Source organism: Eutrema salsugineum, unplaced genomic scaffold, assembly GCF_000478725.1.
Source record: "Eutrema salsugineum unplaced genomic scaffold, Eutsalg1_0 scaffold_4, whole genome shotgun sequence".
NCBI lineage: Eukaryota > Viridiplantae > Streptophyta > Magnoliopsida > Brassicales > Brassicaceae > Eutrema > Eutrema salsugineum.
Window position 1 is genome coordinate 13,180,579 of NW_006256686.1, and position 25,115 is coordinate 13,205,693.

General features: G+C 42.2%; 1 non-coding gene across 1 annotated transcript; it reads right to left on the reverse strand.

The window, feature by feature from the left end:
* Nucleotides 1-8,535: 8,535 nt before the first annotated feature.
* LOC112084906 lies at nucleotides 8,536-8,642 on the reverse strand. Its single transcript, XR_002898562.1, has one exon. It is a non-coding gene; the product is annotated as a small nucleolar RNA R71 (small nucleolar RNA).
* Between the last annotated feature and the right edge of the window lie 16,473 nt (nucleotides 8,643-25,115).

A 25,115-nucleotide genomic window follows, 5' to 3' on the forward strand; every position in this document is an offset into this window, starting at 1 on the left:
GAATGGTCAGGAATTTGTGGTGAATGGACAGAGAATCAAGCATTACTTAGTTTCACAAAGGAAGGAGGAAGCTACATCAGTTCCCCTTCTTGATCCACCAGCCTGTTAATCAGTTTCCCAAAGTCAAACTTAGAGACATTAAACAAAGTGCTCTTGGGAGACACCCCAAGCTTATCCTTTGTAAATATGCTTTTGATCTTCTGATTCTTTTCTTTTTTTTTATGTTTTAGGATGTTTTGATGGGTCTGTTGAGTGTTTACAGGTGTTAGGTGTGAGTCTAAACCTTTGGAAAGTGAATGCAGAATGAAAAGAGATGAAGGAATGGAGACAAGCTTGTGCTCGGCCTTTGACATGGGGGCCGGCCACGGTCAAAAACAAGGCATGGCAAGTCTCTTTGTGCTGCCACGGGGAGATAATCACGGTCTCAAGGCCAGACCGTGGCAAAAGGAGGCATGTGTTCGGTGAATGCCACGGCCTTGTAACATGGAACCTAGGCGGCCGTGGCAAGAACAAAAGTGGACCAGGCAACATTCGGACCATGCCACGACTTGGTTGCCACGGGAAGAAGCTTAGGCCGTGGCAAAATGAAGGTGAAACGTCCAATGCTCGGTGTTTGCCACTAGGGGTTGCCACGGGATAAAGGCCTGACCGTGGCAAAGCAAAAGTGAAGCGGCCAAGGTTCGGTGTTTGCCACGGTCTACAAGACACGGTCTGGAGGCTTGACCGTGGCAAAGTTTTTCAGGGTTTGACCGAGGAATGAGCACGGCCACGAGGGGTTTGCCACGGGGACACAATCATACCGTGGCAAGAAGAAAGAAGAAGGACAATGCTCGGGGTTTGCCACGGCCTGAAGACACGACCAAGTCGAGACCGCGGCAAAGATACAGCATCCTCGAGTGATAGACACGGGCATGTGACACGGTCAAAGAGGCGCGATCCAAAATTTGAATTCCAGTTGACCGTACGAACGTTGACCGGTCAACAGACTCGCCAGGCCAGCTGTTCCCCACCACTCTTTCTTCTTCATCGCGAGTTTGCTCTCTCTTCTCCATTCTTGAACTCTAAACTCTCATATCTCTCTCGTTGCTGCATCAAATTGAGTGATTCCAACTGCATTGAACTCGTAATCCTGTCTAGTTTCTTGTTGCACATCCGTTTTACACTCGAAACTTGAAGATTCCAAGGTATTTAATCTGTTAAAACTCACCTTTTCCATGCTTTAGTGTACTGTTCATGAACAGAGAAAAGCAAATGGAATCAATTTTAATGGACTTCTTGATACCTTGGAATCATTTTGTGAGTATTGTGCAAGTAGAATGGATAGGGATTTCATGAATCTTGCTTGAGAATGACTTGTTCTTGGAATTTTTGAGAAATTTTCTTGAAAATCATCATGTGAATCGATTTTTTTTTAGAAATTGTGTTTCAAGCTGAACTCTTTATGTGCATTGCTTCTTGCCATTTCTTTGAGTTTAATGAGTTTTTAATCAGCTTGAAATACCTTCTTTTAAAGAAAAATCAATTGGTGCTGCTCATGAACTTGGTGAATTTTTGAAAAACTTTTGTTGTTCTCTTGCTTTGGTGCTTACAATGGTTTGAGAAAATGCAGGATGGGAGGAACAAAAAGACAAGCAGCCATGGAGAAATCTAAAAAAGAGAAATCAGAGGATCAGATTTTGCCTTTTGGGCACAAAGTTTTCGAGAAACAGAAAAGGAGGAGAAAGCCAAAGGATTCAGCTGAAAAGAAAACAAAGAAGATTGCTGCACCAAAGAAAACAAAGGCCTCCACTTCAAAAACTTCTGGTACAGAGCTGGCATTGGTTGAGGTCGTTCACAGAGCAGGAAAAGAGGTGGTTGTGGCTGAGGATGAAGAAGGAACAGAGAGTGACCCTGAAACAGCATTGAAGCGGGCCAAGAAAGCAAAGCCAGGTTCTGAGGAAAGAGAGCCAACTTTTGATGACTACTTTGACATGTTCAGAGATGCAAAAGTGCAGCAAACCAAGTTCCCTGATATGGAGCTGCTGAGGAAGATGGGTATTCTTGAAGAAGTTCAGCTCATTTTCAACAACATGGGATTTGGTGGATTCTTTGAGATTAGAGATGTGGCTCATGATGGTGTTACACAGGAATTTCTTGCATCCCTTCAAGTTTGTGGATATGGCCCAAGAGATGCAAGAATCAAAGAGGGCAATGGTCTTGGGCACATAGAGTTCAAAATAGATGGTGCACCACACCATGTAAGCTTCAAAGAACTTGATGAGATCTTTGCTTTTACAAGACCTGCACAAGAAGAGACAGTGAAGTTCACATACCCTGATCACATGATCACTGACTTGTGGGATACAATTGCTTTTGGGAGCTTCAGAGGAGGAAGATGCAAGAGTTCATGGATAAGAAACCCAGCAATCCGCTATGCTCACAAGGTGCTTTGCCAAATGTTCTTTACCAAGCACAATGATGGGGTGGTGCATCTAGCTGACATGGAGCTATTGGGTATGGGTCTTCATCCTCTCATCAGTCACTTGAAGAGCCAGAGAGAGTTTCACCTTCCACATTACATCCCTTCTAGCGGTGCATTCTTGGCACGCCAAATGCTGATTTACAAGGACATTGCTTGGAGCGAGGGTAAAAGAAAGAAGCTCACTAAGCTACACAATGGATGGCTAGTGACAAGGATTCTGAAAGCAAGAGGTTTTGTCTTTGATAATGTTGCAGTCAGGCCTGGGTTGATTGATGAAGTTACCCTCACCAAGGTTGGGTTTCTAAAAGAGAGCAATGGTGAACACTTCTTGTACACCTTCAAGCTCTTGCAAGATGAAAAAGTTCATGTTCTGTTGCCAAACCCAGCCATCACCACTCTCACAGAAAGGCACAATGTCTCCTTTATTGTCCTCAAGGATCATCTCTACAACTCAGCCATTCACCCTCCAATTCCCAAATGTAAGAAGCCAATTAATTCTAAGGGTAAAGAGCCAGCTGAAGAGGAAGACACAACTAGGACCACTGGTTGTGAGCATGAGGAGCCAAGAGATTTTGAAAGAAGGATGGGAGCAGGAAGGTATCACTTTGATCCTTACTTTTGGGGTGAGCCTGACTATCACACAAGGAAGCTGTATTCCAGAGTTAACACCCTTCAGAAATGGTGCAAATGGCAAGACAAAACGATCCACAGGCTGGTTGACTGTGTTAGGAAGCTTAAGAAGAAGGTTAAAAAGCTCACAGCTCCTGCCACCTCACCCAAACGAGATACAAGCGAAGAGGTGGGAGAAAGCACAGCTGCCAATGACCTTGCGCTACCACCAGGAAAAGAAGATTGGGTGAATCCGGCCACAGCGTTCCAACCAGACTCACCTGAGAGCAGCCCACCCAGATATTCCACCCCATCATGTTCAACCTCCAATCCATCCCATTACTTGGGATCAGACCTCAGCGATTGAGGTAAACACTCAAAACCTTGTAAATAGCATGTAGACTTTCTTTTTCTTTTGCATTTTGCCTGTTTGCTTTGGTTTCACTTCTTTCTCATACTTTTATAACACAAGGGACTGTGTTATTTAAGTGTGGGGGAGGAGTTTCATCCTTTACTAATCATGTTTTCTATTTTCCTATTTTACACTTTGAGTCTTGAGTCACATTCTAGTTGCATATTCATGTAATCTCATCTAAGTGCATATAAAAACAAAAAAAAATGATCATGTAGTTGCATTCTCATTTTTTAGGATTGAGTCTAGATTGCATTTGCATATAGTTTGCATCTTGCAGGGAGTAATGATAGGTTTTCTAGAGAGTATATCACTTTGAGAACTTGAATTGAATATGCTTGTGAATCTTTTTCTGTGCTTGCAAAGTCTGAAATGATTTGAATCTGAGAAGCAAGTTTGAATTGAACTCAACTCTAATTAAGTGGGAACCTTGAACTTGACTTGAAAATATCTTGTGATGCATTGTTTGAAAAAGCTTGTGGATACCAATATACATACTTGAGCTAGAACCATCGTTTTTACCAATCTTTTCCTTAGCTCAAGTAGCTGAATCCACGTCATGGATCAGTTCCCATACCTTAAACCCATCCTTCTTTCAAGCCAATGTTTGTGTGTGAATTGAAAGGCCACCTTGGATCAAACTTAGCAGAAAGTGTTAGGTTTAGAGCGACAAGGGCAGGTCTCATTGAGTGCTGTGTTCCAACATCTAGGAACTGAGAGTTTTGGCAAGGAATAAGTGTGGGGGAAAAGACTTTTTGGTGAGTGGAAAAAGGTGAGATGAATGGGAAAGAGAGAGTGAAAATAGCTAGGGGAATGAAAGAAAAAGAAATCAGTCTTGGTTTTTTGAGAAAGTGAGCTCTGGTTTGTTGAAAAGAAAGATTCTAGCCTCTAAGTAAAAAAAAACGGAAGAAAAGAAGCCAAAAGGCTCAAATGTTTTGTTAAGAAATAAAGAAGAGGCTAGAAGTTGTAAAAGAAAAAGAGCTGTGTAAAGTTTGAGTTCCAAGACTTGAGAGGAAATGTGAAAAGTAAATCCCCTAGTGAGAGGAAAATGAGAGTGAAAAGTGAGGATTTTTGAGCAAGTGAGGAAGCTTTGAGTAGAGGGTGGGGTGTGATGAGTCTTTGCCCTTGTATGCATAGGTTGCTTTTTACCTTTAGCATTCTGCCAAAGTTTGATCATTCATAGAGAGATCCCTTTGCTGCATTTAACCCACTTGAACACTGATGAGATCATTTTAATCTCATAGCCTCTCCCTAGCCAAGCCAGCTTGTTTAAACATTGCATCATGAGGTTCACCTGATAAAAGCTTAATAAATGTGGAAGAGTTGAGAGAGAGAAGAACTTGTGGAGATTCCTTGCTGAGTTGACATATATCTGAGTATGACTTTGCATTGCATAATTGAGCATGAACTTGAATTCTCATTGTGATCACTTCTCTCAAAATGAAAATGTGAACTCCCATTGCATACAACCTCTTTCTCTCATTTGCTCTTTTTGCTTGAGGACAAGCAAAGGACAAGTGTGGGGGAGTTGATATGTTCATAATTTGCATCATTTAGGTTGCATAAATCATTCCAAATCATGTTTTATTTCATGCATCTTAGGTCCTTAGGGTTTGTTTTAGAACTTAGGAGATGCATTAGGTCCCAATGAGTCTTTGCATGTTTTGAGTGTCTATCAGGTGAATATGGAGCTGAAAAGATGAATCCAGGAGGTGGAATGGTGAGCAAAGAGTGAAAAAGTGGAAAAATTGGGTCTTGGGAGATTTTCGGCCATTCTCGCTGGCCAGGAAGGTTTCACCGGCCATTTTCATGTACCGCGGGAAGCTTTACCGGCCATTTCCATGTACCGCGAATGAAGTGTATCGGCCAAAATCTCCGGGTGTGAACGAGTCTCAGAAATCGCCTGTCCGGGGAGCCTTCCGGTCCGATTCAGACGGCGGGTCCTTCATAGAAGTTGGAGAGCATTGGAGCACGGTCTCATAGCAAGTGGAATCGTGGAATTCGGACGCGTGAGCAGAGAGATAAGCTAGTCGGAAGGAACCCCTATCTCGCAGGTATTCCGGACCGAGCAGATCAGTTTTGAAGGATGCGAAGGACGGTGCACTTACACTCCGATTCAGTTTCCGGGGCCTTCATGAGAATCAGAGACATTTGAGTCTTCTTTCCAGAACATCCGAGATCAATCAATTCGGAGCTTTGAGCAGAAAGATACGGTCTCCGGAATGGACACATGTCTAGGCGCCTCTCTCTGGTCGTGTAAATGCGCTTCAAAGATGTGCCCTCCAGGAAACCTTACACTTCCCAAGCACTGAAACTTCCTTCATCCAAGTTGGAGATAAATGAGTCCTCTGTCTTCTGCAACCGGAATTACTCAATTCGGACAGGTCTCCAGGAAGTTACACTCTCCGGAATGCGAGATGGTCCAGACAGTCCAGGATGACTAAGTTAAACATGCCGCGATTTCAATGCCACGGTCCACACTTGGCCGTGGCAACTTTTGTGCACCCTCGGCCAATGACACGATATAAATGCCATGGTGTGAGGCTTGACCGTGGCAAACACACACTTGGCTGAGAGGAACTTAGCAACCGTTCGGCGATTGACACGGCCTAAATGCCACGGTGTGAGGCTTGGCCGTGGCAACATCTTGCAACCTTCGGCGATTAGCACGAGCTTAATGCCACGGTCTGGGACTTGACCGTGGCAAATGAACAAGTGGCTGGAGATAACTTCTACACAGTTTCGGCTTTTGACACGATCTCAATGCCACGGCCTGAGACTTGGCCGTGGCAAGCATATACTTGGCTGGGAAGGACTTCACATACATGCGGGTTTTGGCACGGTCTGAATGCCACGGTCTGGGGGTTTGACCGTGGCAACCTTTACATATCTTCGGCGTTTGACACGGTTAACTTGCCACGAGTCCCAGATGAAGCTTAATCAGACCGTGGCATCAAAATGAACCAAGAACACAATGAAGTCTTTGACACGGTCAGGAATGCCACGGTCACACCAAGGACACACCAGACCGTGGCAAACCCTTCTTTGCCCATCAAGGCCGGGTCAGTACCCGGTTTGTTCCGGGTTGACCCGGTTCGCCCAAGCTTCCTTTATAAGGTTTTTAGACCTAATTTGTAGAGAACACTTAATCTACTTTTAGTCTTTTTTCCCCCTTTTGTGAAAAACCATTTAATACACTTTGTTTTAGAGAGTTTAAATCGATTTGCAGTTTCTTTCCTTCTTGTTCATCATTTCTATTCATCAAAATCAACTTCTAATCATGATTAACAACACATCTTGCAAAGGATCTAGTGTGTTGATCATGATTAGTGAGTAGTTACCTTAATGAGGTTCTAGATGTGTAGGTTAGGGTGCTAAAGTGTTAGATTAGGAGTGCTTAGGGCTAGATTCATTGGTTCATTTCTCTAAACAACTATTCTCTATGCTAGATCCTTGATAATCACTTGAGATCTAGATTCTGGGAATTTCATGCACCAAAAGTGTTTGATGAAATTCCTGAAAGAGTTGTGTTAGAGGTTTAAGTAATTTTTCATCATGGGAATGATTTTGTTAAATGCTTGAATGATCATTGAGAACTGTTTATTAATGCATATTGATTCATATTTCACAAATGGGAATTTGGTTTGAAAATGGATTAGTATAGGGGTTAATACCTTCATGAGAGGATTAACATAGATTAGAGTTCTTAATCACTTGAATCATGTCTCATCATTGTCATTAGCATTCCTAGTTTAACACCAAAGCACCCTAACCATCTATCATGTCTAGAATCTCATGCCTCCATCATATCTTATTCACACCATTTGTCATTGTCATTAGTCTTTAATCCTGTTTATGTTTATAGTTGTCTCTAGATTAATCAAGACCCACTCTTGTTTGCTTGAATTAAGAACTTGATCATATAGCTTAGTGTCTAACACCACATCTGGATTGATAAACCTCTTTGTGCTACATTGACAAGGGGATTGATAGCCCTGAGACCCTAAAAAGTCTTGTCTATCAATATCTACAGCACCCTAATCAATGATCACATCTAGAGGTTTATCTTTTATCATTTGCTTAATCACCACATTCTTGTTTAGCTTGCTTGCTTTGTTTAGTTCATTCATCATAGCTTGCTTGTTTCTTGTTTTATGCTTTCTTGTTACTTTGTTCACACCAAAACTCATCTTTGATCACTTGACTTAAGAGGTTATCACATAAACTAGTGCCTAACTACCACACATATGGATTGACACCCCTTATACTACTTTGACAAGGGTATTGATAACCCATCTAAGACTGAAAAATCTTAGTTATCAATTGGCGCCGTTGCCATATTGTGTGGGGATTGTTAGCATTAGTTTCTGATATAATTTTGAGATCAAGTTTATTTTGTTTTACTGATCACTTTTCAAGCTCTGTCTTTGTTTTCAGGTTTATGATCACAAGAAGCCAAGCCAGAAGACAAAGAGAAAGAGTTGTTCACTTGGAGATGTTAGGAATGAATCAGCAAGTTGGGAATGAGCATCAGGCTCAAGAAGCTGATCACGGTCAAAGAGCTGGTAATGGGATTGGAATTCAAGTTCAACAGGCTCAGGTCCATCACGGACACGCTCATGATAACCGACCTCAGGTTAATCCACCACAGCCCCACCCAAACCCACCCAGACGTCATCAGCCTCCACCAGTCTTTGTTGGTGAGAATGACCGAGCTTATGCACACCAGTATGGAGCAGGAATCAGGCCACCTCCTGTCCAAAAGAACAACTTTGAGGTGAAGGCCTCTTTGATCAATATGTTTCAGAATCAGAAGTTCCATGGCTTACCTATGGAGGATCCCTTGGAGCATCTGAATCAGTTTGACAGAGTTTGTGATCTCACTAAGATCAATGGGGTATCTGAAGACAGCTTCAAACTGAGATTGTTCCCATTCAGCCTTGGAGATAAGGCACATCAGTGGGAAAAGAACCTCCCAAGAGGATCCATCCACACATGGGAGCAATGCAAGATTGCCTTTCTATACAAGTTCTTCTCAAGCTCAAGGACTGCAAAGCTAAGGAACCAAATTTTCAGCTTCACTCAACATTCTAATGAGACCTTTGGAGAAGCTTTGGACAGGTTTGGAAGCTACACAAACAAGTGTCCACATCATGGCTTTTCAGAAGCCTCTCTCCTTAGCACTTTGTGTAGAGGAGCTGTTCCTAAGATCAGGATTCAGTTGGACACAACATCAAATGGAAATTTCTTGGCAAAAGAAATCAATGCAGCTATGGAACTTGTTGAAAACTTAGCAATGAGCCAAGACACTTATGGGGAAGATTATGATAGAAGCTATAGAGGAGAAGATTCTGGTAGACACCAAGGGCTGGAAGAGAAGTTTAAAGTGCTGAATATAAAGCTTGACAAAGCCCTAGCTGCCACTCAAAAGCCTATACACTATGTGAGTGAGGAGAAGAGATGCTTCACAAATATCAATGAAGAGGGTCTCACTCAAGAGGAGTTGCACTTCATTGGGAATCAGAACAAGTTCAATGGTTACAACAACTTCAACAAACACCAGAACTTGTCCTATATGAACAACAATGTGGCCAACCCCCAAGACCAAATATACACTCCTCAAAGCTTTGTTCAACAGAATCAGTACCAAGGTAACTCCCAAGGTCAACAGGGTTTTCAGCAACCAGCGTTTCAGAATCAAAGGAATAGCTTCACAAATCAAGTCAGCCTACAGCCAAAGGCTCCTCCTCCTGGTTTTGCCCCACCACCCGTTCAACAAAGTCCTGATTTCAGTGTTGTTCTCCAACAGCTCTTACTAGGACAACAAAAAATGGTATCTGACCTGGAGACACTGGACGCTGAACTAAAGGCTATTAAAAAGAACAAGGGGATCTGCACTTCTGAACCACAAGTCTCTCTTCCTGGTAAAGCTCTTCAAAACTCAAAAGATTACTGCAATGCCATCTACTGCAATGATGACCATTCAGCTGCTGTGCAAGAAATAGAAGACCTTCTCTATGGTCAAGTCTCTAGTGAACCTGCACAAACTCATGTGGATGAGAATGCCATTATAGAGGATTTCATGGGCTTCTTACATGAACTCAATGAGGACATTGAGAATGAAAGTGTGGGGGCAGCCAGTTCAGTTTTTTTTGTTCAGCAAGGGAATGCTTCAAGGTCTATTGCAACAACAGAGCTGCCACCTGGTCAAGCAAAGCCAACAGATAGTGCCTCCACCTCTGAATCAACTCAGATGAAGCCCACCTCCCTCCCAAAGCTAGGCAACCCAGGGAAGTTCACCATCTCTTGCACTCTTGGCAATTTTAAAGTGGAGAATGCTTTGTGTGACTCAGAGTCAAGTGTTAGCATAATGTCTAAGGACATGATGGAGAAGCTAAAGGTCAAGTCTATAACGTCCTACCCTTCTTCTATCACCTTTGGAGATTCCTACTCCAAGAAACCATATGGGTTTCTGAAAAACTATCCACTACATGTTGGTGAATGCATAATTCCCACTGATTTTGTCATCATGAAGATGAAGAAGACCAAAGAGCTCCCCCTATTGCTTGGAACTTCATTTCTAAACACCACTGGTGCAATGATTGACTTTGATACTCAAACAGTGGTTCTTTCAAAAGTGGATAAGGATGTCTTTTACCCTGTTACAACTCCTTTAGCTGAGTTATGTGGATCAGTTGTCCAAGAGATAGAACAGCCTAAGGTACTTGAGATGAAATATGTGGGCAGTGCTGGAATTCTGGGTGGATCCCAATCTCTCTCAGCTGTGGAAATGGAAAAAGAACCTCACACCAACTCTGTTTACAAGGATGGGACTGAACAGCCATTGATCAAAGAAAAAGACATCTTGCTCTCATGGTCTCCTACACTTAGTGATCTAAGGATGATTAATACCAAAATTGATGGCTCAGCATCAGAAGACAAGAGTATTAAACCTGATCTTTCTTCTCAAGACTTTGATCTCACTCCTTGGGTTGATGATGATGGATCTCTGAAGTATAAGCTGAATTGCAATGGGAAACCAGGTCTGTTTGATGAAGTGAGGGCTTGTCTCACAAAGGCCATCTTTGATAAAGACCCAGATGGTATTCAAGAGCTGGTGGACAAAGGTCTCAAGATGGGATCTCAAGGACAAGGGTCTAAAGGTTCCCAAAGGCAGCAAACCAACTCAGCTTTCTTGCTCAGGACCATTGAAGGGCTGAAAAGCATCAGTGCTCAACCTCACCCCAGCTAAAAACAGGTTTTTCAAAGTCAAACTTAGTGACTTTAAACAAAGTGCTCTTGGGAGACACCCCAAGCTTATCCTTGTATATAATCTTTTTAATCTTTTCTCTCCTTTCTTTTTATGTTTTAGGATCTTTTGATGGGTTTTGTGAGCTGTTCTCAGGTCCCAGGCAACTTTTGGAGGCTATGGCTCAGGGACAAAGTGGAATGAAGCATGTGAGAAGGCTGAGAAAAGGGTTTAAGGCATGGAAACTTGATGGACGCCTGTGTGCTACTTAGATGTGCGGCTCATTCAGGCCATATACCAACTCGCACAAGAACTCGCTTTTAACACCTACTTGATCTTGCGAGTTATTCACCTAGCAGCAGAAGATTTGAGCAAGAAAAATGCTAAGTGTTGCTGTTCTGCGAGTTGGGTCTGCGAGTTGGATGCATGAGAGACCAAGCCGCACTAATATTCGCTGTTTACACCTACTTGGTCCTGCGAGTTGATTCAATAGGATGCCAGGCCGCACGCTGAGAAGAAGCGAACAGGTCATCCAAGGTTTAAAAAGTGCGACATGGGCATGCGAGATGGTTCAGAGTCTGCCCAGGCCGCATAAACGTTCACGGATTACACCGTGTTGGACATGCGGGTCATCAGGAGATCAGGCCAGGTCGCAGCATGGAAGAAGAGGCCAGGAAGGGCAAAAGAGAGTTTTGTGCGACTTGGGCATGCGAGACAGGAAGTAGATGGTCCCAAGTCGCACAGATACTCGCCGAACACACGGGTTAAGTCTGCGAGTTGGACCAAGACAAGTCCATGTTGCACAAGGGAGTACATGCCAAGCTAAACCCAACTCCAGTGATGTCTAGCCTCACCTGGTGCAGCTACTCACTCCACCTTTGCGTAAAAACCACACCAGGTATCACTCCAAACACTTGTAAATGAGCATTCAGCATTTTTCATTTGTCATTTGCATTTTTGAATTTGATTTTCCCTCTTTCTCATGATTTTATAACACAGGGGACTGTGTTATTTAAGTGTGGGGGAGAGGCTTTGTGTTTACTAACCATGTTTTCTTTTGTTCTTATTTTGATTTGCATCTTGAGTCTGCATCTAGTGCATATAAAAACCAAAAAAAAATTGAAAAATCAAAAATTTTCACAAAAAATGTTCATTCTAGTTGCATTTCACATTTTTAAGATTAAGTCTAGTTGCATCATATAGGTTTCGTTGTGCATGGGAGTAATGATAGGTTTTTTCCTTGAGAGTACATCACTTTGAGAATTTGGATTAAATATGCTTGTGAAATTACTTCTGTGCTTGCAAGGCTTGAAATGATTTGAATCTGAGAAGCAAGTTTGAATTGAACTCAACTCTAATAAGTGAAAACCTTGAACTTGACTTGAAATTATCTTGTGATGCATTGTTTGAATAAGCTTGTGGATACCTATATACATATTTGAGCTAGAATCCTGTTTTTACCACCCTCTTCCTTAGCTCAAATAGCTGAGTCCACATCTGGATCAGTTTTCCTCACCCTGAACCCATCCTTCTTTCAAGCCAAATGTTTGTGTGTGATTGAAAGGCCACCTTGGATCAAACTTAGCAGAAAGTGTTAGGTTTAGAGCGACAAGGGTAAGTCTCATTGAGTGTTAAGTTCCATCATCAAGGAGCTGAGAGATTTGGTGAGAACTAAGTGTGGGGGAATACTTGTTGGTGAGTGGAAAAAGGAGAGATGAGTGGAAATAAAAGGAGAATGGTGAGAACTAGGGGATAGAAAAAGAAAAGAAATCAGTCTTGGAGTTTTGAGTCAAAGAAAGTGAGCTCTAGTGTTTTGAAAAGAAAAACTCTAGCCTCTAAGTGAAAAGAAAAGAAAAGAAGCCCAAGAGCTCAAATGTTTTAAAAAGAAAAAAAAAGAGGCTAGAGGTTATAAAAGAAAGTGAAAAAGAGCTATGTAAAGTTTGAACTCCAAGACTTGAGTGTGAAAATGAAAAGTGAGTTCCCTAGTGAGAGGAAAATGAGTGTGGAAAGTGAGGTTCTTGAGAGGTTGAGCAAGTGAGAAAGCTTTGAGTAGAGTGTGGGGTGGGATTCCTTGCCCTTGTATGCATAGACTGCTTTTTACCTTTAGCATTCTGCCAAAGTTTGATCATTCTTAGAGAGATCCCCTTGCTGCATTGAACCCACTCAGACGCTGATGAGATCATTTTAGTCTCATTACCTCACCCTAGCCAAACTTTGCTTGTTTGAACATTGCATCATTTGATCCACTTGGTAAAGAGCTTAATGAATGTCAAAGAGTTGAGGAATAAGAGAACTTGTGGAGATTACTGTTGAGTTGATACATCAGAGTATGGTCTTGCATTACATATTGAGCATGAACTTGAATTCTCTTAGTGGTCACTTTTCTCTTTCAAAGGAAAAATGAGCTCCCAATGCATTCAACCTTTTCCTCCCATTTGTTCCTTTTTGCTTGAGGACAAGCAAAGGATAAGTGTGGGGGAGTTGATATATTCATAAATTGCATCATTTAATGTACATATTCTAGTCCAAAGCATGTCTCATTTGCATGCATTTTAGGTCTTTAGGCATTGTTTTAGGACTTAGGAGATTGCATTAGGTCCAAGAGAGTTTTGCATGTTTTGGAGTGTTAAACAGGTGCTTTTGGAGTTTATTTTGAGTGGAGGATGTGATTCAGATGAAGAAATGGAGTTGAAATTATCAAAAATGGTGAAAAGAAGCAATTTTGGGTTTCTCGGCAAAATGATGTACTGATGGCCGAAGATTCTCGGCCAAAATCCTTCCCGCGGGTAGCTCTCTCGGCCAAAAACACGTACCGCAGTCAAGTCTCTCGGCCAAAAATCCCGGGTGCAGATACATTTCCGAAATCGCATCACCGGAAGATTTTCCGGCCGATTCAGCTTACAGGATCTTCAGCAAAGTTGGAGCTAATTGAGTCAAAAACCCAGGACGGTTTGAATCAGGGCATTTGGAGCACTGAGCTGAAAGATACTGTCACCGGAAGACAGACCTCTCTCGCATCCATTCCCGAGCAATCCGATACTCCTGAATGATCGCCTGTCCGGGGAACCTTCCGGTCCGATTCAGTTGTCGGGTGCTTCATAAAATTTAGAGAGTATTGGATCATGTTTCCAGACCAGGTGGAATCATAGGATTTGGAGGCGTGAGTAGAGAGTTAAGCTCACCGGAAGGCACGCCTGTCTCGCTACCGTTTTGGACTGACCCGATGAGCTCCGAAGATTGCGAAGGACGATGCACTTCCAGACCGATTCAGTCTACAGGTCCTTCATCAAGATTTTAGATATTTGAGTCCTCTTTAAAGAACGTTTGAGATCATTCAATTTGAAGCCATGAGAGAGAAGATAACGTTTCCGGAATGGACACATGTCTAGAAGCCTCTTTCTGACCGTGTCAATGTACTGCAAAGATGAGCCCTCCGGGGAACCTTCCACTTCCCAAGCGCTGAGGGTTTATTCACCAAAGTTCGAGATATTTTAGTTGTCTTTCCAATGCAGTTACAATCATGCCATTTGGAGCAATATCCTGGAAGTTACTCTCCCCTCAATGCAAAGTGGTCCGAGAAGGCTTAGGTTGTGCGATACGGTACTGCGACTTGATTAACTCGCACCCATGAATATTCAACGCTCTGGAAACAAGTTAAGACTTTAAGGAGACTCTGAGCAAGGTAGAGACTTCCAGAATCAAATTTGAGTATGTCCACAATGCTGTGCGAGATAGACCTGCGAGTTGGACATGAAGTGGAACCATGTAGCACATGTGTTCGCAAATTACACCGACTTGGGCATGCGACTTGGGCAAGGAAGTGACCATCTCGCACACATATTATCTCCATAATGCGTCCTCGGCGGCTCATTTTGTAGCCTCTTCTTCTTCATGCCTCTTTCTGTCTCTAAGAGTGATGATCACCATTTTTTCCCTTGTATCTCCTGAAGAATTTGAAGACGAAGAGCTAACAAGTACTGCGGCGAAAATGGCTCGCGCTCTTTCTACTCTCTCAAACATAAAGTGCTTCCTCCAATTGACTCTCCGAGCCACAAGAGTATCTCGAACAATGAAGAGGTTGTCAGGAACGGGGGAAGAATGCTCCGAACTGCAAAAACAACACAAAAACAACCAGTTTAGTGAGGGAAAATCATACCATAACAGCTCCGAGCCGAGGCAAAGCTTTGGATCGGCTACCAAGTGGTCCCCAAGCGGTCTTGGTTTTTCGGAGGAAGTCCTTGCCAACCGACGCCTCGTTCACCAAGACATAGAAGAAGCGCTCGGTCCAAAACTGGTCTTTGCTTGGGAAACCGCCTATAATCCGGCGATTGGATTTGTTGGAGATATAAAATCTACCTCCCTTTGGAGCCTTTCTGATCTCCAACAAATTTAGCAGATGATCCAGCTCAATATCGAGTCCGCATTCGAAACCCAAACTAGGATGCCGATCATATGCTGCAAGCCCCGCCGCATAATCTGCCCAATCGAGATCCCGTGTTTCCACAAGTACTCGAGGATAACTCCAGGGATCAGGAACTAGAGGAAACAGAGCTCGAAGAACGCCTCGTACAGGGTAAAGTTATTTTCAGGGGGTTTGTCAGCTCGGTCGCTCTTCTCTGGAAGGACGAATTCCACCGCCTCGGATATTCCAAAACGACATCGTAACGCCTCAAGTGAGTCGGGGGAAGAGAGTGTTGAACCAGGCGGGTCAGGCTTTTGTCTTTTCCCTCGCTTGTGTTTCCCCTACCCAGACAAAGAAGCACCTCGGGATGCCATGAGACGTTTTAATTCAAGTCTCGGGATGACTTGCGGCATAGTCAATGTCTTCGTTATAAGCAGGACCTCGGGAGCAGCTCGTCGAAACCGATGGCTCGTTCTTGGGAGAGCGAGCACCTGATGGATTTGAGTGATTCGACGCCTCGTCGCCTTCAGACGAATGATTGGAAGGGCTCGGCAAGACGGACGCCTCGGAGGACCCTGTTGCGCCTCTCACCTCGGCATCTACACGGCTCGGCTCATAATAAAAAAGCGGATCCAGCGAATCGTCGGAGCGGTTCGACATGATTTACAGTCTGTACAGGAATTACAATTCTATGCGGCGAATTCTCGTCGGAAATAGATCTAGAGCGGCAGAGGCCTCGAAACCCTAGCCGGAAAATAAATAAACTAGAGAGAGAAAGAAGAGAGAAGGGAGAGCTACCTTTAGTGAAATCGAAGATCTGAAATTATGAGGAAGGAAGAAGGGGATTCACCTTCTTATAGGACAAGCCAAGGTTCGTGAGTTCCGCGTGAACCTCGGGAAGCCGTCAATACAACAGCACGTAGAATCCGCGGGGTATTAACAAACTCTGGCTGCGTCGGTTACACGTGCCAATAATTCGAGAATCTTCTTTCGGAAGACCAACGGTCGGGATGTCCGAGTCTTCAGCTGATGTCTCGGCACAGTTGTTACAAAACGCCTCGCCGTTACCTTGAAACATGGCTCGGCATTTTTAACAAAAACGCCTCGACGTTACCTTGAAACACGGCTCGGCATTATTAACAAAAATGCCTCGTCGTTACCTTGAAACACGGCTCGGCATTATTAACAAAAACGCCTCGTCGTTACCTTGAAACACGGCTCGGCATTATTAACAAAGACGCCTCGTCGTTACCTTGAAACACGGCCCCACATATCCTACTCAAAAATGCCTAGTCGTTTATTCGGCTCGGCATATTCTTCTCACAACGCCCCGTCATTTATCCGGCTCGGCGTAGCCTTCTCAAAACGCCTCGACGTTCACGGTTCAGCATAATTTTCGTAGAACGCCTCGTAAACAAGCCTTTTCCTTAGAACAACCCACCGAACAACATAGACTATGCCATGCCTCGCTAACAAAACAGCTCGGTGTTGTCTCTTATCTCGGTGTGCTTCGTCGCCTAGCAAATCTTGGAACTACGTCACTGAAAAGCAGCTCGGCGTTGTTTTGCACTTTCTAATGGTTCGGCACTCGTATTCCAGAAACGCTTCGCCTAAGACTGTTCCGTAACAACTCAATTCGATGGTTTATCCCGTGGCTAAGAGCAATAAACCTCGTCATTCTCGTCTCCAAAACTGACGAGCTGGGGGACTAACTGTTGGGGTCGGTGTTCACCCAAACCGGTTTAAACCATCTCAAAGAACGTTTAAACATCAGGGAGAGCCGATTTGGCGAGAAGAACCAGAGATCCATCAGATATGGGCCGAACCCCCGCATAAGAGGAGTAGGCCGAGCTGTAAATGGGCCGAGCTGTGTGGAGGAAATAAGCAGGCCGAGCTGTGACATCCAGATGGGCCAAGCCGTGCATAAGAAAAGATGGGCCGAGCTGCGTATAAGAGAAGATGGGCTGAGCCAAAGAACGCGAGCCATCTGAAACCCTAGGCAAAAACATTATGACGGTGGCCGCATAACAAGATAAGGAAATATTCCGGAAATCTCTCCCGAGATTCTCGGCTAGGCAATTGGCACGATTCACTATGTAACTTTGGTAACCCTTAGCAATAAAGACTAAACACTTTCACAGCAATAAAAATCTTCATTCGATCTTACTGTTCTTGCGATAAACCCTAGAAATTTTGGATCCCTTAAGTTTTCCTTATCAAATTTTTGGTTGTGCGAGTTTTGGCTCACACATTATGCATCTTGCAACATAGTTTACACTTGTGACAATGAGCTTCAAGCCCTGGGGATGATTCATCTGATGACAACACAGAACCAATAACCAAGAGCATATCTAGAGAGAGACTGATCGAATTCAACAAGTTTGTGAAGTCCATTCCTCTCTATCTCGCATTCGATGATGTCTAGAAGCGAGGCTGCCTTCAATTCTTCTTTAGATACAGCAAGGAGACTAAGGAGAACATCTCTACATATTTCAGAAGAGCCAGGTATCTATCTTTTCCTAGATCATCATCTGATGCAGCTGTTTACAGGATCCATCTCTAAGATCCCCAAGAAGCCAGTGATTACACAAACAAGATCAGCAAAAAAGCACTTGAAGAGTTCAACCAAGTGGTTCAGACATTGCCAGAAGGAATTTCGTTTGCCAAAGCATGTAGAGACTACATGATAGGCCACTTCTTTTGTGACAGCAAAGAGTCAATCCAAGAGATGAAAGAATTGTTCACACACGCCCAAGAAGGAAGACCAGTTTGGACTCCGCACAAAGTTCAAGACAAATGTCAATTTCTTATCTCTTGTGACATTAGAGGTGAAAGATTCCTCAATATTCTTTGTGATTCTGGAGCTTGCATTAACATGATGTCCAAAGGAACTGCTTTGAGATTTGGCATTAAGCACATCTCAAGGACCAGGACAAAGATTAGCTTAGCAGATGATTCAAGTGCAACACCAAGAGGGATAGCCCGAGACATTCCTCTAAGGATTGGAGATTGCATTGCACATGTCGATTTATACATAGTGAAGACCAAAGATGACTCTTATCCAGTTATTCTTGGATGGCCTTTCTTAGCAACTGCTGGAGCCATCATGGATTGGCCCAACAGGCGAGTTTCTTTTGCCAATATCGACAAGGACATCTTTTATGAAGCTACAACACTTAAGAGAAAAAGAGGAGAGCAAATAGCCCAGGCATTTGAACCATAAGAACTCTGGAGTGATGAAGAACCTGCAAGACAGAACAGGAGGATTTCGAAAAGGACTTTTCTTAGGACAATATCCTATTTGAACTAAGTCTTTTTCTTTGAAAAGTCTAGCTAAGGACTATAAACCAAAACGCTTGATGGGAGGCAACCTATTTTAGGTACTTATTTGTTTTTGTTTAAGCTTTCTTTTTCTATTAAAGTTTTGTTTTTCTTATTTTAGACAGGCCTTAGTATGCCATAAATAAATAAAAAAAAAGAGAAGAAGGGAGCCGACCGCGGCCAAAGGAGGTTCGGCCGCAGCCGGCAGGTGTTTTACCGCGGCCGCGACATCCTCAACTGCGGCCAGCGCGCGTTCTACCGCGGCCGGGATGTCTTCATCCGCAGCCAGCACAGCCGGCCACCTTGGCCACTTCCATCCATCCTTGGCCACATCCATTCCATCCTTGGCCACTTTCACCACCACCATCACCTTGTTCAAATCAGTTTTGGATCCCTAGCATCCAAGTTTGATCAAGCATCACCACCACCAGGTATGTTTTCTTTTCATTAAACTTTTTAAATCTTTCACATACTCTATTTCTCATCCTTGCCTACTTTATTTCACACTGGGGGCAGTGTGATTTAAGTCTGGGGGAGGATTTCATCACTTTCTAACCATCTTTTCTTGCATGAGCCATTGCATTCTGCATTTTCTTTAAAATTTTTTGATTTTCTTAAACCTTTTCAAAGTCTTTTGAGTTTCAAAAAGTGTTTTCAAAGGTCAAAAACATTTTGAGGGAATAATGACAAAATCGATGATGATAACCAACCTGTTTGCTTCTACACCAATCACTCATAAAAGCTCTTTCAAGGTTTAGTACTAGACTAGGCGGTAGCTAGAGTACTTACACTACTAAATCCCACCAGAGGACTTCTATTCATGAAGATCTTTTCTGCCAGGATATACTAGCTCATTTTTGGACTTAATCTTGACATCTAATTTTCTCATCAATGGTTTAAAAAAATGCATCATGATATACATCTAGGACATCTTTTCCTTATTGATACCACTCGTTGTTGTCCTAGATGGCCAGTTCATCTTTAGCTGGTACCACACCCTTAACCCAAACCTTTATGTTCTAACCTCCTGCATTCTTTTAAGTCTAATTTGACAGATATGTGCAAAAACGCCGGAGAGGGAGGAACAACATAGTTTTCAGTCACTCAAGACAAAGACTGAAAGAGACCAGAAGGGAGTGTGCCAAAATTCTTATGATGCCTCAGAAAAGCTCATTCTCAAAGGTAATTTTCGTGCTCCTTAAGACTCCAAATCAAAAGGCAGTTTCCCCTTTCAACAAAAAAACGAAAAAAAAATAATGAAAAAAAGAGAAAAAGAAAGAAAGGAAAGGAAACTAAAAGCCTAAAGAGTCTTAGAAGCCGAAATAGGTATTTACTTAAGGAGTTATGGATTCACAACCTAGACAAAAATCCAAGTCTAGGGGAAATATAAGGAGAACCGGAAGAAAGCAGATCAGAAATCTTGAAGCAAGAAGAATGTGACTAAAATTGTGGGGGCATTTACAGTTCCATCATCTCATGCTGTTTTGCATAATGTCCTGTCTCTCCAGAAAAAGGTAACCCTAAACACTTCAGCCTTACCATTAAAAAGCCTTTTTGATACCTAACTTTGAATGCCTTATTTAATACCCTTTTGATGAGAACCACTGAAACCTTTAATGAATGTTAAGAGCTAGTTGACTGGAAGTTAGTTCTAAGTGTGTGGATCTTCGCATGACGGATTAACGGACTAGTTATGTTTGTATTTTGGTGAGAATTTTCTAGACTTGATCTGATTGATGCATTGTCCATAATTAAGGTCTAGAAGTATGGTTGCTGATATTTTTGAGTTCCCTCTCATTTTTGTTGAATGATATTTTTCCAGATTTGATCTTGTTTTGTTTGAGGACAAACAAAGTCTTAAGTCTGGGGGAGTTGATAACACTTGATTTTGACAACTTTTCACCATTGATTTCAAATGCTTTTTTAAAGTTTTTACTTTTTTTTAGGAACTTTTATTGCGATTTCCATGTATTTGTAGTTTCAAGGCGCTTTTTAGGAAACTTAGGGAATATGATGGCAAAATGGAGGAAACCCATATTTTTAGCTCAGAGACAGACCATTAGAAGTTCAGCCTCAAATGAAGACTTTCTCACCGTCCGATCTAGTTCAAATTTGGAGACAATCAAGAGGAGACAACCAGCTTTCCATAGCACTTTATATCATAAAGATCCAACGGTGCAATCAAAAGATACATGGATAACAAGTTGACCCAGTTCACCAGTCTCGGAAGACTCTCACCCGCGGCAAAAACATGTTTTACCTGTCCTGGAAGACTCTCACCCCCGGTGGACCTTAGGACGAGCCACAAGGCCCAACATCAAAGTACACTTCGCCATTTCTCTTTAGAGAAGCCCTAAATGAGACCTGGAAGACCTTAGGACCTATAAATACATTGTTTAGCAGTCCTACATTGGGTGTGTGCTCCTGTAATGAGATTTTGAGCCACCAAACTTTGTTTTTCTAGGGTTAGGCAATGGAGATGGGGATTCTTTCCCCAGATCCATTGTTCTTCCTCCTTTTTATCTTATTAACTTTTCTGTTTCATTCTTTTGCATTCTTCTATATCTTTTATCATTCATTGCATCATGTAGATTAGTCCTAGAGAGTCAAGTTGTTTGAAGATATCGACAAGCATATATATCGATTAGGATTTCTATTGTTCTTAGCCATATTCCGGATCTCATCTCTTCTAAGTAATTCGTAAAGCATGAGAGTAGATTCATGACCTATTCTCTGAGCCTAAGATCGATCAGAGCCAAGAGAGTGATGTATCAGATCCTAGCTTCAGAAGATCATAATCGCTATAGGAGTCGAAAGCTACCTATAGAGAAGATGTGAGCAGACGAATTCAACGTCCAATGCATGATCTTAAGTTTAGCATGAGAACGAGAGTTAATTGCTAGATCTAAGAGATTAGTTGATTAAGGTGACGACAGTTGGTTAATCATATATGTGTCTATTCTAGTTCAATTAATGCAGATTCCCAGAAACAGATGAAGATAAATCGCCCGGAAGCTAATTGGAACATACATCGATTAGAGTAAACCGGAGAAGTCTAAATCGCCACCTATGAGTTTAAGAGTCTTAGTTTGAGTCCATATGCTTTAGATGTTCTTTTAACAATTCATCCTGCATTTCATTTCTTGTGAATACTAGATTAGGTTTAGTTTAGGATCTTAACCAAAAACCCCAAACTTTTATTGGTTTATGAGTTTGCTTACTTTCCAGTTTGTTGTTTTTTTTTGCAAATTAGACATCCTCCCTGTAGATCGACACCCTAAGTCCTACAACGTACATCTGTGCACTTGCAGACACTAGGATTTTATAAATTTAAAACTTTTGGAGGACCAATGGGCTTGTTAGAAAACAACCCTAGGCCACAAGCCCATCAATTTGACCGTTGGAAGCTGTCAACATCTCTCTTGGATCGGCCAAAGCTCTTCAGTCCAGACTCACGTGTTTAATAAGCTGTGTCTAACCACTTTATTTTGTCTGTATGTAGAATTAACCTAGTGTCTCCTTTGTAGCTCTATATAGAGCACATTTCCGAGAATATAATGATATAATTTTCTGGAAACCTTTCTCCTTTACTATCTCATTCTCTCTAATGAATCTCTTTAATCTTATTAATTCCGCATAATTAAAATCCAACATGGTATCAGAGCTCTTTTCCTGAGCATTTTCTTCTCTTAATCTCTACACTAATCTCTATAATCTCTTAATCTTTAATCGTTTTCATCATTCTACTTCATTCTCTCTCAACCGATTCTTCTTTGTTCTTTTCTCTGTTCTTGTTGTACTCGTGTTCTGGATCTTGTTCTTCTCATAAATCTCTTGTTTCTTAAATCTCTTTTGAAAACAAAATGAGTTCCAGTGATGTTAACATCGAGAGCTCAAAAACGGTGGTCATTCCAGTTATCCTCAAAGGAAGAAACTACTTGTTGTGGTCAAGAACCACAAAGACGCTTTGTGTGGTAGGGGGCTCTGAAATCATGTCTTGGAGGAGATGATTCCAGAAGACGACGCCACCAAAGAAGGAAAGAATGATAAAGAAGCAAAAGCTGCTGAAGCAAAATGGTTCCAAGAAGACCAAGTGGTGCCCGGCCTCATCCAAAAATCTCTTGAGTATTGTGATACTGCTAAGCTCTTTGGGAAACCCTCAAAATGTCTTTGGCAATGTTTCAAACTTGAGCCGAGTATTTGAAGTGAAGAAAGCTATAAATGATGTGAGCCAAGAGGACATGGAGTTCACTAAGCACTTTGGGAAGTTTAGATCCTTGTGGGCTGAGCTGGAGATGCTGAGACCAAACACAATGGATCCAAAGGTGCTTATTGAGAGGCGTGAGCAAGACAAAGTGTTCGGCCTTCTTCTCACTTTGAACCCGATGTTCAATGATCTCATCAAGCACATCTTGAGAGAGGACAAGCTTCCAGATCTTGAAGAGGTGTGTGCGAGGATTCAGAAGGAACAGGGATCTACTGGTCTCTTCAAGAAGCAAGAGCTTATCTCGGCTAACAAAGGAGTTTTCAAGCCTGATGAAAGGAAGCCGTGGGTGTGCGACCACTGCAAGAGGAAGGGCCACATCAAAGACAAATGTTGGATCCTTCATCCTTACTTCAAGCCGAATAAGTTCAAGGAAGCAAGAGCTAATCTTGCTCAAGAAGGCGCCAATGCATCAGAACAAGGACGAAATGGTGCCATGAATGCCTCGGCAGAATATGTGAGGAAGAGTGACCTTGAGGCCCTCATCAAATCATTTGCCTCAAAGCAGTCTAGTATCATTTTCTTCTCTAATAAACCTAGTAGCACTCTTGTTGTAGACTCAGGAGCTTCTCACCATATGATTAGTAATCCTAACTTATAAAATAATATAGAACCGGCTCTAGGTAATGTGGTGATAGCTAACGGTGATGGAATTCCTATAGAAGGAACTGGAAAAGTGAAATTGTTCAACAAGAATAACGATGCTTTCTTTGTGCCTAAATTTACTTCCAACTTAGTATCGGTTAAGAGAGCTACTAAGGATCTTAATTGTTATGCAATATTTGGTCCTAATGATGTTCATTTTCAGGATATTGAGAATGGGAAGTTACTTGGAAAAGGTGGAACCAAAGATGAGCTTTATATTCTAAAGGATATTTCACCAAATGATTTGGATATTTTCTCTTTCAATTCTTGTTATTCGGCTAATTTAAATGATATTTGGCATGCTAGGTTAGGCCATCCTTATTCTTGTGCACTTGAATTGATCTTGCCTAATATTTATTTTGATCACTCTAGTTGTGAGTCTTGTATCCTTGCAAACATTGCTGAATTGTGTTTCCTAAATCAGCTACTCTTTATGAAAACTATTTTGATCTTGTGCATTCTGATGTTTGGACTTCACCATGCATGTCTAGGGATAGTAATAAGTATTTTGTGACCTTTATTGATATGAAATCAAAATACAACTGGAATACTTTACTCCCATCAAAAGATCGTGTATTTGAAGCATTCACAAACTTTCAAAATTACATTACTAATCAGTTTAATGCTAAGATCAAAATTTTTTAGATCAGATAATGGTGGAGAATACACAAGTCAAAAATTCAAGGAGCACTTAGCCAAATATGGGATTTTACACCAAACAAGCTATCCATACACTCCTCAACAAATGGAGTGGCTGAGAGAAAGAATCGGCATCTAATAGAGGTGGCCATATCCATGATGTTTCATGCCAATGTCACAGTACTAGCGGCTTGTTATCTGATCAACCGAATACCCACCAGAGTTTTACAAGATTCATCACCATTTGAAGTACTCAACAAAACTAGACCCTCACTTGATCACTTACGAGTTTTTGGGTGTGTTTGTTTTGTAATGATTCCAGGTGAGCAAAGGAACAAACTAGAAACGAAAAGCATCAAGTGTATGTTCCTTGGGTATTCAACAACTCAGAAGGGCTATAAGTGCTATGACCCCATCAATAGTCGTACATATGTCTCAAGAGAAGTCAATTTCCTTGAATACCAAGGTTACTATGACAAGAAAGACTGGGAGAGCCTCAAAGACTTGTTTAGTTCACCATCAGATCTTGCCACCAGCCTTCAGTTTCTACTTGATCACCTCGGGAATCAGGAAAATCCAAAACCCGTTTCAGCCTCAACTCCTACAACCAGTCAAGAAGAGGTGGAACCTGTGATGACCCCTTAACAAGTTCCAGCACCTATTTCAGAAGAATGAGGAGCCAGCCAATGACCAACATCAAGACAATGTGGAGGACAATGAGACAGTTGCTCAAGAAGAGGAAGCTACGGTCTCAGAAGAAGTATTTCAGCCACTAAGAAGAAGTACTCGGCTCATCAAAGATCCATCAAACTGGGTGAACACCAGGGTTACTACAATGCTCAAGATGTGGCACATCCTCCTCAGGCTGTGTATTCTCTTGCTCTCTTGCCATCTGATCACCAAGCGTTTCTTGGAAAATTGATCAACATCAGATTCCTACAATCTAGGAAGAAGCCAAAGATCATGAGGAATGGGTTGGAGCAATCAGTGATGAAAAGGAAGCTATGGAATGCAATCATACTTGGGATGAAGTAGACTTGCCACCAGGAAAGAGAACTGTGAGCTCTAACTGGGTGTTTACAATCAAGTACAAGAGCAATGGCAATATAGAGA